This window comes from Citrus sinensis, chromosome 9 (genome assembly GCF_022201045.2).
Source record: "Citrus sinensis cultivar Valencia sweet orange chromosome 9, DVS_A1.0, whole genome shotgun sequence".
Classification (NCBI taxonomy): domain Eukaryota; kingdom Viridiplantae; phylum Streptophyta; class Magnoliopsida; order Sapindales; family Rutaceae; genus Citrus; species Citrus sinensis.
This window is the reverse complement of record NC_068564.1, coordinates 7599817-7613043: the sequence shown is the minus strand read 5'-3', so window position 1 is coordinate 7613043 and position 13227 is coordinate 7599817.

Here is a 13227-nt window from a genome sequence, read left to right as displayed (position 1 = left end):
TTACTTTAATATAATAAATATGCCTTATGGATTGTAAACTTTTATTTTTTTAAAATATTTTCAAATTTAATTTGTAGATATTATTAAATTTATTTTAATATTACATTTATATTTTTCATAGAATAATAGAGTCAATTTTTTTGAGGTTAATAGAGCCAAAAGATATTATGGCAAAAAAAGAGAGTTGGTGCTCTTTATTGAAAACTTGAGAAAGTGTGACTATTTTTCTAAATTTTGGGGGTGTATTTATCCTTTTTCCTAACTTTAATAACTTGAAAATTTGAACAAATTAACTTTAATAATTTGAAAATTGAACACTTTTACTTATCTGGATGCTTGCCTTTGTAAGATGTATGTTGTGCCTTAACAATGAACATATCACTAGATCCAATATTTTTTAAGGTTGTCACATTTTGGTCAACTTGCTCTAATATAGTTTGTAATACGGCTGGGCATCGGATTGGATTCGGATAGATCCGATGTGAAAAATTTAGATTAGATTCGGATTTGGTATTATGTCCGATTGAATATAATTTTGTGTCATTAGATCAGATTTGATTAAGATCAAATCGAATTCGGGTTGATTTGAATAATCCAATCGAATTGCAGTGCTTGTTAAGAAAATTAAAATAACTAAGGGTGCGTTTGGAATTGAGGTGCTGTACCTTTTAAGCTACAGTTGCTGTAGAAAAAAAGCTGTGACTATAAAACAAAAATTACTAATATGTAGTAAATATAAATTTTAATTAATAATTTTAACAAAATTATTAAAGATATAATAGATTTTCTATTATACAAGTGAAAAATCATATTAATATAACTTCCAAGCTACAACAGTTAGTGTTTACCAAATACTTTAGTACTGTAGCTTAAAAGCTACAGCTGCCCAACCTCAATCCCAAACGCACCCTAAATATAAAAGCACGAAAGGAAATTCCTAAATTCAAAATGAAAACTTAATTCCAATTTCCAAATATATCAGCCACGCTTCTCTTGTTCTCCAAACCCACGAGGTCGATCTAGATACAACCCAACCAAACAATCCCAGCCACTACGAGCTCGCGACACTGACTTCCAACCGCCATGTGATCGACGTTCAGACGACATAACCCAGACGATCCCAGCTGCATTTTGATCGACATCGATGTCCATTTGGAGTGCAGAGAAAGAGGAGATCTTCAAGGATGATTCTGGTAGTGTCGTTAGGGTGCACCAAATTTAAAACCTTACTACTAGTATATATAATTAGTACAGAGCGAGTAAGGATCGATCCCACAGAGACTATGATAAATGTATTTATTATCAACTCTAAAACAAGACTTAAAATAAAATAATAGTAGGAATAATAATATAAATTAATCTAACTAAAGAAAATACCAACTAAAAATAGAAAAATGGGGGGTTTTGAATTTTTAACTAAATAGCAAGAAATAAAGAAATTAAAACTACGAAAAAAATAATTTAATAAAAACTCTAATTAAGGGATAAAGAAATAACAATGAGAAAAACTTTAGTTAAAGAATAATTCGCCACCACCAAACATGCACATACTATATCAATTCTATCATCAATTTATATTGAAACTATCAACCGTAGATAACAATAAGCTTTGTTAGCCTCAATCTTTCCTTAGTGTGTCGTTAGGCAAAACAAGCTCTTCACCTAATATCTAACCATTAAATAATTTAAAACAAGCTCTTTAAATTTAAGATGATGGAAGCATTAAGCAGAGAAAGATATTATGTTAATTTAGGCAATAAACACACAAGCTCGGATTATTTAACCTAGGTTATGTTCTCCAATCGAAATTACTGATTCCAACCTACTACTAATGATTAAAATATCAAGACAATTACGGATCAAGAATTTTAATCTAGTAATAAATTTTATTCAAGTCCTATCTAATTGGCCACTCAAATAAGACGAGAATAAAATCATAAACATTAATTATAGAAAATCATAAACAATCTCAATTAAATAAATTGAATGATAGAAATTAAATTTAATTGCATAGCATGTTTAGGGTTTTGAATTCACCCTCAACCAAATAGAAAATCTAGCCTAACATAATTAAATTGGGAATAAGAGGATTGATAAAACCAATCATGGAGATTAATTCAAGCGGTTGCCTTCTCTATTTTTTTTTCTTCTCCTTTGCGGCTGCAAATTTTTTTGTATGTGTGGCTGCCGAAAATCCCCCTTGTGTTGCTTCCGCTTGATCCTTTTATAATGCTTCAATTGTGGCTTTTAAATCCTTGCATGGAAAGAATTAAATCCAAAGCCAAACCGCCCATGCCATAACGTGCTTGCCATTTGTAGCCATGCAAAATATTTGCTTCCTTTAATTGCCATGCACATGCTGCCCACTTTGCCAATTTCCTTTTTCTTCAATTTGCTTTCCATAATTTAATCCCATGCACGTGAACTTAGCTTTGGCAAGACATACATGCAATCTTTTCCATGCACATTAAACAAGTTTCCATTTTATGCATGCTTGTTCCCAAAGTTTTTATTAATCTCCATAAAATCCCATATGCTTCCGAATGCATATCAATTAATTAATTGGCTTCCAAAAATCTTCAGTTATTTCCCTTCCTAATTCCTTCAAGCAGATTTCTTCTTAAATGTTCCGATTTAATTTCTCTTTAATCCCAAAATATACCTAAAATAAAAAATAAAAAAAACTAAGATAAAAATTGTGAAAATAGGGAGAGAAAAAGTTTATGGAATAATTCTTTGTTTCATATCTTCATGATACTGTACACAGTCTTAATATAGGGATACAAGAGACTAAGAAAGGAAAGAAAAAATTAAAGCAGAATATTACACACTGATTTCTAGGAAGCAATAACTCTATATTTACACCAAATATACACCTAAATATATAAGGAAAACCAAATCAATTTGATTTGGTCAACCTTTCAACACTCCCCCTCAAGCTGGTATAAAAATGTCTTTCATGGCCAGCTTGCAAACCAATTTCTCAAAATGTTTCTTAGGTAGTCCCTTGGTGAGTATATCAGCAATCTGCTCATTTGTAGGAATGTAGGGCATGCAGACCAAACCACTGTCCAGTTTTTCTTTTATGAAGTGTTTGTCCACTTCAACATGTTTAGTTCGGTCGTGGAGTACTGGATTATGTGCTATTGCAATGGCAGATTTGTTGTCACAATATACTTTCATAGGTAGAGAATTACTTGCCTTAAGTTCTTCAAGAATTTTTTTGATCCAAAAAACCTCACAAATTCCTAGAGCTACTGCTCTATATTCTGCCTCTGCACCACTTCTTGCTACCACAATTTGTTTCTTGCTGCGCTAAGTGACCAAATTTCCTCCAACAAAGGTGCAGTAACCAGAAGTGGATCTTCTATCAGTTACACTACCAGCCCAGTCAACATCAGTGTAGACTTCTACTTGTAGGTGCCCGTTTTTTCTGAACAAAAGACCTTTACCCGGAGATCCTCTTAAGTATCTAAGGATTCTATATACAGTTTCAAAGTGTTCTGGTCTTGGAGTATGCATAAACTGGTTGACTAAGCTCACTGCAAAGGCTATGTCCGGGCGTGTATGTGAAAGGTAGATTAATCTACCTACAAGGCGTTGGTACCGATCTATGTTGGTCACAAATTCAATTTTAGCTGGATGTAATTTCATATTAGGATCTATGGGTGTCTCGGCTGCTTTACATCCGAGTAGACCTGTCTCTTCAAGCAAATCAAGAACATACTTGCGTTGAGACACAACAATCCCATCTTTTGATCTAGCAAACTCCATGCCCAAAAAATACTTCAGGTTGCCTAAGTCTTTGATTTCAAAGTCACGTGCAAGCACTTTCTTTAATCTGCAAATCTCAACTAAGTCATCACCAGTCAAAATTATATCATCTACATATACAATTAACACTGCTAATTTCCCTTCAATAGAATGTTTGTAAAACATTGTATGATCTGCCTGACTTTGGGCGTAGCCGTGTCCCTTTATAACATTACCAAAGCATTCAAACCATGCTCTAGGAGACTGTTTGAGCCCATACAAAGACTTATGTAGTTTACACACTTTACTGCTGCCATGATTTCCCTCAAAACCCGGTGGTAAATCCATAAAGACTTCTTCTTCTAACTCCCCATTCAGAAAAGCATTTTTAACATCTAACTGGTATAGATTCCAATCAGAATGTACAACCAATGAGATAAGGACCCGGATGGAATTTATCTTTGCAACGGGGGAAAAGGTTTCTTGATAATCAATTCCATAGGTTTGAGTGAACCCTTTTGCTACAAGCCTTGCCTTATATCTCTCAACACTCCCATCAACATTACATTTAAGTGTAAACACCCACTTACAACCCACAGTTTCTTTTCTTTTGGTAAATCCACAATCTCCCACGTACCATTCTTCTTTAGAGCATTCATTTCCTCTAAAACTGCTAACTTCCAATCTGGGTGGTCTAGGGCTTCTTTTATGGTTTTAGGAATTGGTATTTAAGAGATTTTTGTGGTAAAAGCTCTTTGTTTATTGGACAACTTTTCATAGGAAACATATCTAGCAATGGGGTGCTTAGTACAGGTTCGGGTTTCTTTCCTATATGCTATGGGTAAGTCAAGATCAGGAAAAAAAGTGCTGGAATGTTTAGAAGAAGAAATGTTACCTGAATTTTTTGAGGAATCAGTGCTTGGAGGCGACGATTGAGGTTGTACCGAGTTTATGGGAGGGTCTTTAATACTGTGATGATACTTTCGAGTATAAACACGAAGCTCTGGTGGTGGAATTTTATCTTGTAGTATTTCTCCCCCTGTCTCTGGTACATTAACACTTGGTTCCTGTAGTTCAAGGTTTCCTAGGTTTTCATTATTAGAAATATCAGTTTTTTGAGTTTGAGTTGAAGTGCCCAGATCAGGTAAAAACAGATTAGGTATAGGTGTAGAAGTATTGAAAGGTTGACCAAACCAAATTGATTTGGTTTTCCTTATATATTTAGGTGTATATTTGGTGTAAATATAGAGTTATTGCTTCTTAGAAATCAGTGTGTAATATTCTGTTTTAATTTTTTCTTTCCTTTCTTAGTCTCTTGTATCCTTATATTAAGACTGTGTACAGTCTCATGAAGATATGAAACAGAGAATTATTCCATAAACTTTTTCTCTACCTATTTTCACATGGTATCAGAGCTAGGCTCCCTTTCTTTCTGATCTCTTCCCTACCATGTCTGACCAATCTTCTGAAACCACAGTCACCTCAAAAAGACTAGAACAAAAAATTTCCCATTCTGAATCTCATTCTGTCCATATTACAACTATCCAGCTGAATGAAGGAAATTTTCAAAGATGGTCTCAGTCGGTTAGAATGTATATTAGGGGAAGAGGAAAGATTGGTTATCTTACCGGAGATGTTAAGGCTCCTGAAATATCTGATCCCTCTTATGGTGTTTGGGATGCTGAAAACTCCATGATTATGGCATGGTTAGTCAACTTCATGGATGAAGACATTAGTGCAAATTATATGTGCTACTCTACTGCAAAAGAACTCTGGGATAATGTGAGTCAGATGTACTCTGACTATGGAAATCAGTCCCAGATCTATGAGTTGCAGCTTGCTCTTGGAGATATCTGTCAAGGAGATTATAGTATAACAAAATACTTCAATACTCTAAAGAGATTGTGGCAAGATCTGGACTTATTCAACGACTACGAGTGGGAGAGCATAGAAGATTTTAAACACCACAAACAAACTGTCAATAATGAACGAATCTTCAAGTTCCTGGCTGGGCTCAATGTTGAATTTGATGAGATAAGAGGAAGAATTATTGGGAGAAAGCCACTTCCTACTCTTGAGGATGTTTTCTCTGAAGTAAGGAGAGAAGAAAGTCGTCGAGGTGTTATGTTGGGAAAAAAGAACTCCATTGTCTCTGTGGAAAAATCTACCCTTGTTACAGCAAATGCTAATGCTACCCGCTCCATCACTCAACAGCAACAAAAACCTCAAGTATGGTGTGATTATTGTAATAAACCACACCATACTCGGGAGGCTTGCTGGAAACTCCACGGAAAGCCTGCAGACTGGAAAAACAGCAAGCATAGCCGTGCGTCTGCCAATGAAGTGGAGAATCTAGAAAAAAATCTCAGCAATGAGCAAATTGACCATCTCATAAAGCTGCTGACTTCTAATCCTCCACCTAGTACTCTTAGTGGTTCACTAGCCCAAACAGGTAGTATTATTAATGCTCTATTTAGCCACTCAACTACTGCACCATGGATTATTAATTCGGGTGCTTCTGATCATATGACTAGCATTTCTAGTTTATTTAATTCATATTATCTTTGCCCTGGTAACAAAAAGGTAAGAGTTGCTGATGGAAGCTTATCTTCCATAGCTGGAAAATGATCAATAAAAATCTCTGGAACCATTGAGCTTAAAAATGTGCTACATTTCCCTAAACTTTCTTGCAATCTGTTATCTGTCAGTAAATTAACCAAAGATTCTAATTGTTGTGCTGTCTTTTTTTACTCCCATTGTGAATTTCAGGACAGAGACTTTGGGACGATGATTGGCAGTGCTAGTTTGTGAGAAGGTCTTTACTATTTTGATGACTACTTATCAAGGAATAAACAAGCTCAAGGTTTGAGCAGTAGTATTAGTTCAAACTCTGCTAGGGATCAAATAATGCTTTGGCACCTTAGACTAGGACACCCTAGCTTTCCTTATTTGAAATGTTTGTTTCCAGATTTATTTAAAAATGCTGATTGTACTGCTTTTCAGTGTGAAAGTTGTTTTTTATCTAAAAGTCATCGAGTTTCATATAAAGCACTTACTTATCGTGCCTCAAAACATTTTTATTTAATTCATAGTGATGTTTGGGGACCCTAAAAAATCAACACTTTAACTGGAAAAAAATGGTTTGTAACATTCATAGATGATCATACTCGGCTTTGTTGGGTTTATTTAATGAGAGAAAAATCTGAAGTTGAGGGGTTATTCAAAGATTTTTATAACATGGTTGAAAATCAATTTCAAACAAAAATAAGCCTACTCCATACAGATAATGGTATTGAATATTTTAATAATTATCTAGAGGTGTTTTGTAAGGAAAAGGGTATAATTCACACATCCACTTGTCGTGATACTCCACAACAAAATGGAATTGCGGAATGAAAAAACCGCCATTTACTTGAAGTTAGTCGGGCTATCATGCTCTCTATGCATGTTCCTAAATATTTGTGGGGTGATGTTGTTTTAACAGGATGTTATTTGATTAATAGGATGCCTACCCGTGTTTTAAAGTATCAATCACCTTTAGAATACTTCACACTTATATATCCTTCTAGTAGGATTACCTCCAATATTCAGTTAAGAGTCTTTGGGTGCACTGTGTTTGTTCATGTTCCTAACCATCTTAAATCTAAATTGGATCCTAGATCTGAAAAATTTGTTTTCTTGGGCTATGCTCCTAATAAAAAAGGTTACAAATGTTTCAATCCTCAAACAAAGAAATTCCATGTCAGTATGGATGTTATATTTCTTGAAAATCAACCTTTTTTTGGCCAAAATTCTCTTCAGGGGGAGAAAGAAAATAGTGAAGATCATTTTTGGCATACTTCTACACCTATACCTAATCTGTTTTTACCTGATCTGGGCACTTCAACTCAAACTCAAAAAACTGATATTTCTAATAATGAAAACCTAGGAAACCTTGAACTACAGGAACCAAGTGTTAATGTACCAGAGACAAGGGGAGAAATACTACAAGATAAAATTCCACCACCAGAGCTTCGTGTTTATACTCGAAAGTATAAACAAATTAACTAAAATAACTAGAATATTTAAGACCAAAACAAAAAAGAGATGAAAAAATTAATAACAAAATATATGAAAAATATGCACTTATCAGATTCCCTTTCCTTTTGCGATCCAATCTACCTTTTTACAGAGGTGGTGAAGTTCAGCCATTACATCACTGTTGAGTAACTTATTCTCAGCCAACTCTTCCCCCTCACATTAAAGGTTAGCATTGAACTTGTCACGGAGATTAATAAAGATGGGTGGAGTTTGCCTTTTGGGTTGTCCCCTAATATTGTAACTGGTGGCGGTCAATTTTATGTCTTTATTTTGTATAAGTTTCGCTTTTGACCCAGTTAAGGGAATTTACTTGGTCTAGCCCGTGTAGATGGGATACTGGAATTGTCGCGGTGAGTGGTGGAGTAGGACCGACTCTATCCAGGAGTATGAGATGAAAAATGGCTTGGAGGACATATCTTATCAACTGTTGAACATCATCTTGGGTTAAAGGCTTTTCCTTTTGCTTGGAGGTCGCTTTGGCTAGAACTTTGCTTTAGTTGTTCAAGTTCTGTTGGTTATGGGACCATTTCTCATAGCCCTCAATAATATCTTGTTAGGGGTCATCACCCTCTTGTGGGTTGTTTGTAACCATATTTGATTTATGGGTAAGGAGGTTTTTCATAGGTAAAGGTAAAAGTTTTTTGGAGAAAAGTAGTTTTTTTTTTGTGAAAAATAAAATCTTTAATGGAAAAAGGTAATGGCTTTATATGTAGAAATGGGTGGGTACGATTAGAGAGTGGGCAGGTTCTTTAAAGATAAGAAGCTCTCTTTGTCAATGAAGGTTGGGATAATGAACTTTTTGTTCAAACCACGTAGATAGCACCAAATGTTTTTTTTTTTTGTCTAATTTGATTGAGCCTAAAAATATTATGAGAACTTTACGTTGATGGTTTATAGATGATAGGGCATGTTTTACTTTAGGACAAATTTCTAGAGATGAATTGGGCTGAGGCAATCCTAAAAACAAAGAAAGATAACCATTAAAAGCTGCACCAGTGGTTGCTGGTGATGGTAATTCGACGGTTAAGTCAGGCAAGGGCTGGAGAAAATGATGGATTTCAAAGAAATCCTTGAACAAGTGAAAATTTTAATGTCGTGTGAGTGAGAAATATTGTCTTTCTTGTAGGACTAACCCGACCTTATAAAGGGAGTGCCCTTGAGGACATCTATGTGTCTTTTGGGACACGTGGCAAACTGCGATTGGCTGTTGTTCTTATCAAATAGGGGTCGTGGGGTAATTTAACTGTTCACCTTGAATCTTTTGGGCTCTTTAGGATTGGACACTTGTCGTTTGTGAGACTATATGTACTGATAGCATGTTTCTAACTTTGATTGACTTATTTCAAATGAGTCAACCAAGTTGAGGTAGCTGCTGACATCATAGATGATGGTCTATATGATTGCTCAACTGATATTCTCTTTTATTTTTTGTGCATGTGACTATTAGAGAGATATTTTGGAGGTGATTTTGGTGGGGACCATGCAGTGATAACATATAATGACTTTAGTAGTGGAGTTATCATTGTTATAGTGGTCTCATGTTGGCATGTGGCGATTTTAAGTATTTTGGGGACTTTTTCTAAAGTTTTTAGATTGTTAAGGTGGCTTATGCTTTTTCTTTAAGAACTTTCCATTTATCTTTGCCCTTTTGATTCATTCTTCTTCTTTTTTTCTTTATAAGGACATATTAGGCATGAGGAATAATATACACATGTCATAGTCCAACGGTGTGATTCAAATTTGATCACCAACAAGAATATCTATTGTCATTTTACTTATTTTTAGCTTGAATAACACTAGAATTCTCGACATTTAGATCTTAATTTATGCTTTGGTCTAATTTTGATTCAAGCTAAAAATATTATGGGAGCTTCACTTTAAGAGGTAGCTTTGGTGATAATGGAGATTGAGTCACTCCAAGACAGTTTTTTGGGATAGACGGAGTTGAGGATAGAGAAGATGATGGGTTTCAAAGAAACCCTTGAATAATAAAAAGTTTGAGTGTTTGTGGGAGTGAGAAAACTTGTCCCCTTTGTTAGAATTACCTAACCTTATAAAAAGAGTGCCCGTGATGGCATGTTTGTGTCTCTTTGACATGTGGCAAATTGTTATTGACTGTTTTCTTCCTCATGTAGGGGTTAAAAAGTAGTTTAACCGTTTCTATTGATGTTCTTGGGCTTCTTATGGTTGAACATTGTCCTTTTGTGATGCTATCTCTGCCGATAGCATGTTCTCAATCCTAATTGACTTATTTTAAGTGAGCCAATTGGGTTATGGCGCCACTGAACTCATTCATGATGGAGCAGACAGCTGCCCAAGTGATCTACTCGTTCATATTTAATTCAAGTGACTTTAAGACAGATATTTTGGAGGTGATCCTAGTGGGCACCAAGTTACGATAATGTGTTATGACTTAATTAGAGGAGCCGTCACTACTTCAATGGTCCCATGCTGACATGTGGTGGTTATGGAGTACTTTAGGAGACATTCTCTGCAGTTTTCAGGCTGCTAAGGTGGCTTAGGCTTATTCTTTGGGAACTTCCCATTATATCCCTGCCCTTTCAATTCCCTCTTCATTCTTTGTAAGTGCTTGTGAGTCATGACAGACGTCGCATACATGTCACATCCTAGCCTTTTTTTTTTATCTAAATTTTACCATCAACAATTCTATTTTATCTAATGCAACATCCATATGTGGAATGTGTTTTCATTAGATTTTATATTAAACCTAATTTCAACAAATAAATTACTATTTCAAGAAAATGGTGTGCAAAGTTTAGATCAAGGTGTGTTTTTCTAGGATCTTTTGTGTAGCTTAGGTGAATATATTGAGAGAAGTGCAACTACTTACTAAGGAAAATGGAAGCCAAGAAAGGTGGCAAACTCAAATAAGAAAAATTAGAGGTGGACTGTGGTCATTGTTGGCCTTTTGGTTTTGGAGCACGCGCTGGAGAGAGTGACGCTTATAATAGATGGCGTCCCTCATTTATTTCCTTTTACATGCCGCAGGCTTTCATTTGGTAGTCTTTAGGCTACTGGCATGTTTGTTTGGAACCTTTTATTTATGCAAAAGGACAAAATCCCTTAGGTGATAAGTGATACGACTTCTCACGTGAGGCCTGAGTTCTTATTTCATCTTGCCATGTTGCCCCCCTTTTTTTGGGTTCTGTAGCAATTTTCCCTTAACATCTTCATCTTCACCTCAGCTTCTCCCTTCTGTAGAGGTGCCTGTAACTTTTTTGACAGGTGCCACTCACTTCTTAATTTAGGTTAATTACCTTAAATTTCTTTAAACTAGATGGTGTTATAATAATTTTATTAATAAGTATTAAATTTAACATCTAATAAATCAGTAAATTGAATACAAATTAGATATAAATTTTGAAATTCTTATTCTCTATCACTGTTGTTTTAACTTTTACCAAATAGATGGTTGTTTTAACTTTTACTAAATAGATGGCAACACGTCAGGTGTCTAAGATATTTCATTATTTTTATGTGGACTTTTAATTATTGAATTATTTATTAATATATTTTTAAAAGGATTTATTTATTAAATTTGAAAAGTAAAGGTGGAAAATATCTAATCCCGAATCACTTTTACACCAATATAGTAGAAATAAGGTTGTGTATCACGAGCATAAAGTGGCCATCCTTCTTTATGACTACATGAGCATCTCAAAGGCAAAAAAAGGTGATTGTCACCTACAAATAATAGAGTACAAAGGATTATTTCTCCATTTTAAGTATTATTATTATTACATTAAAATCTCAATGAATTTATATTTTTATTAAATAATATATTTTTTAAATCTCGAATTGGTCAACGTACTAAATTATAATTCATTTAATTAACATTTACTTAATTAATAATTTTTTTTAATATATTAATTTATTGAGTTTATATATACAGTACTACACATAAATTTTCATAATTAAATTTTATTAAAAAATAGACCGAATATAAAGAGGCATCCAGACTCATAGCATTATAGATAAAAGAGACGTATATAAATTAAAACACAAAATAAATTCATTTGTGTTTATACACCAATTTTGCAATCTTTAAAATCATTGTAATAAGGCAGTGGCTACGGTGGAGCTGTTCCACCGTAGAGCACTAATGATAACTGTTAGATAATAACAGATTTAAATATTTATTTTTATAATCATACGGTCATTATCAATGCTCCACCGTAGAGTAGTTCCAACATAATCGGACCTAACAAGACATAACTTTCAAATCATCTTTGATTTTCGAATAATTTGTTAAATAATCAAGGATTTCTCAAGTCACCATGTCAGTATTGGAAACATTAAGATTCAAAAGATAAGCATATAGATTAGTAGATTACTCGTAATCGAAGGGAAATTTAAAAATAACACAAAAAAATGCCTCAATCTTACTCAATGAAACTCCAAGTGTTTTAAATTAAAATTACCGAAGCCTTCTTGCTAAGCAAGCATAATCTCCATAGCAGACAAAAATAAAAAATTAAAGGGAAAATTTGTGTGCCAGAAACTGCGCATACGTGTCTGTTGGCATTGGCGCAATACCAATAAATTGATTGAACAAAAGCAAACAACTGTGTAAACCACTGGCTAAAATTAAAGGGAAAATTTGTGTGCCAGAAACTGCGCATACGTGTCCGTTGGCATTGGCGCAATACCAATAAATTGATTGAACAAAAGCAAACAACTGTGTAAACCACTGGCTAGCTTACTGGTGGCATGGTGGCCACCGACTCTCTTCAACTTGAAGTTGAAAGTTGGATGGTTTTTATGTGTATTTTTGGGGGTGATCTTTCTCTCTTTTTAATCGCATCTTCCGGGCATTTCAAATGTTCTACTTTACATCACTCTATTTTTAGATGTACATATACGTTTCAAAAAAGTAAATAAAAAAATAAAACAACTTTACCGTATAATAATTTTTTTATAGTGATATTTTATATAGAAATAACTTTTATATAATAAAAAAATTTGGTTATAATTTAATTTAGTTATAAATCAAAATAAACTACCAACAAGTGTGTAAATCAGCTGGCATGGAACTATTCTAACTTACCCAAGGCCCTTAGTTTGAATCTTGAGAATGTAGCAGCATTAAATACTTGTTGGGAGGATTTTGCCGCCCTAATGGTCCTATTCGGCTCGAATATGGATTAGTCGGGGCCTAATGTGGTCTTTGAATACCAAATGGTTTAATACACCAAAAAAATAAATTAAAATAAACTCTATAGTGTAATAAATTATAATTTTCTAGATTAGTCTTAAGAGACTTACCTTCACATAATAATAATTATATGTATATTATAAAAAAATATATATACTATGTTTCATTAAATATTTAAGATAAAATAAATATTTTTCTAAAGTTGTTTTGGACAATAA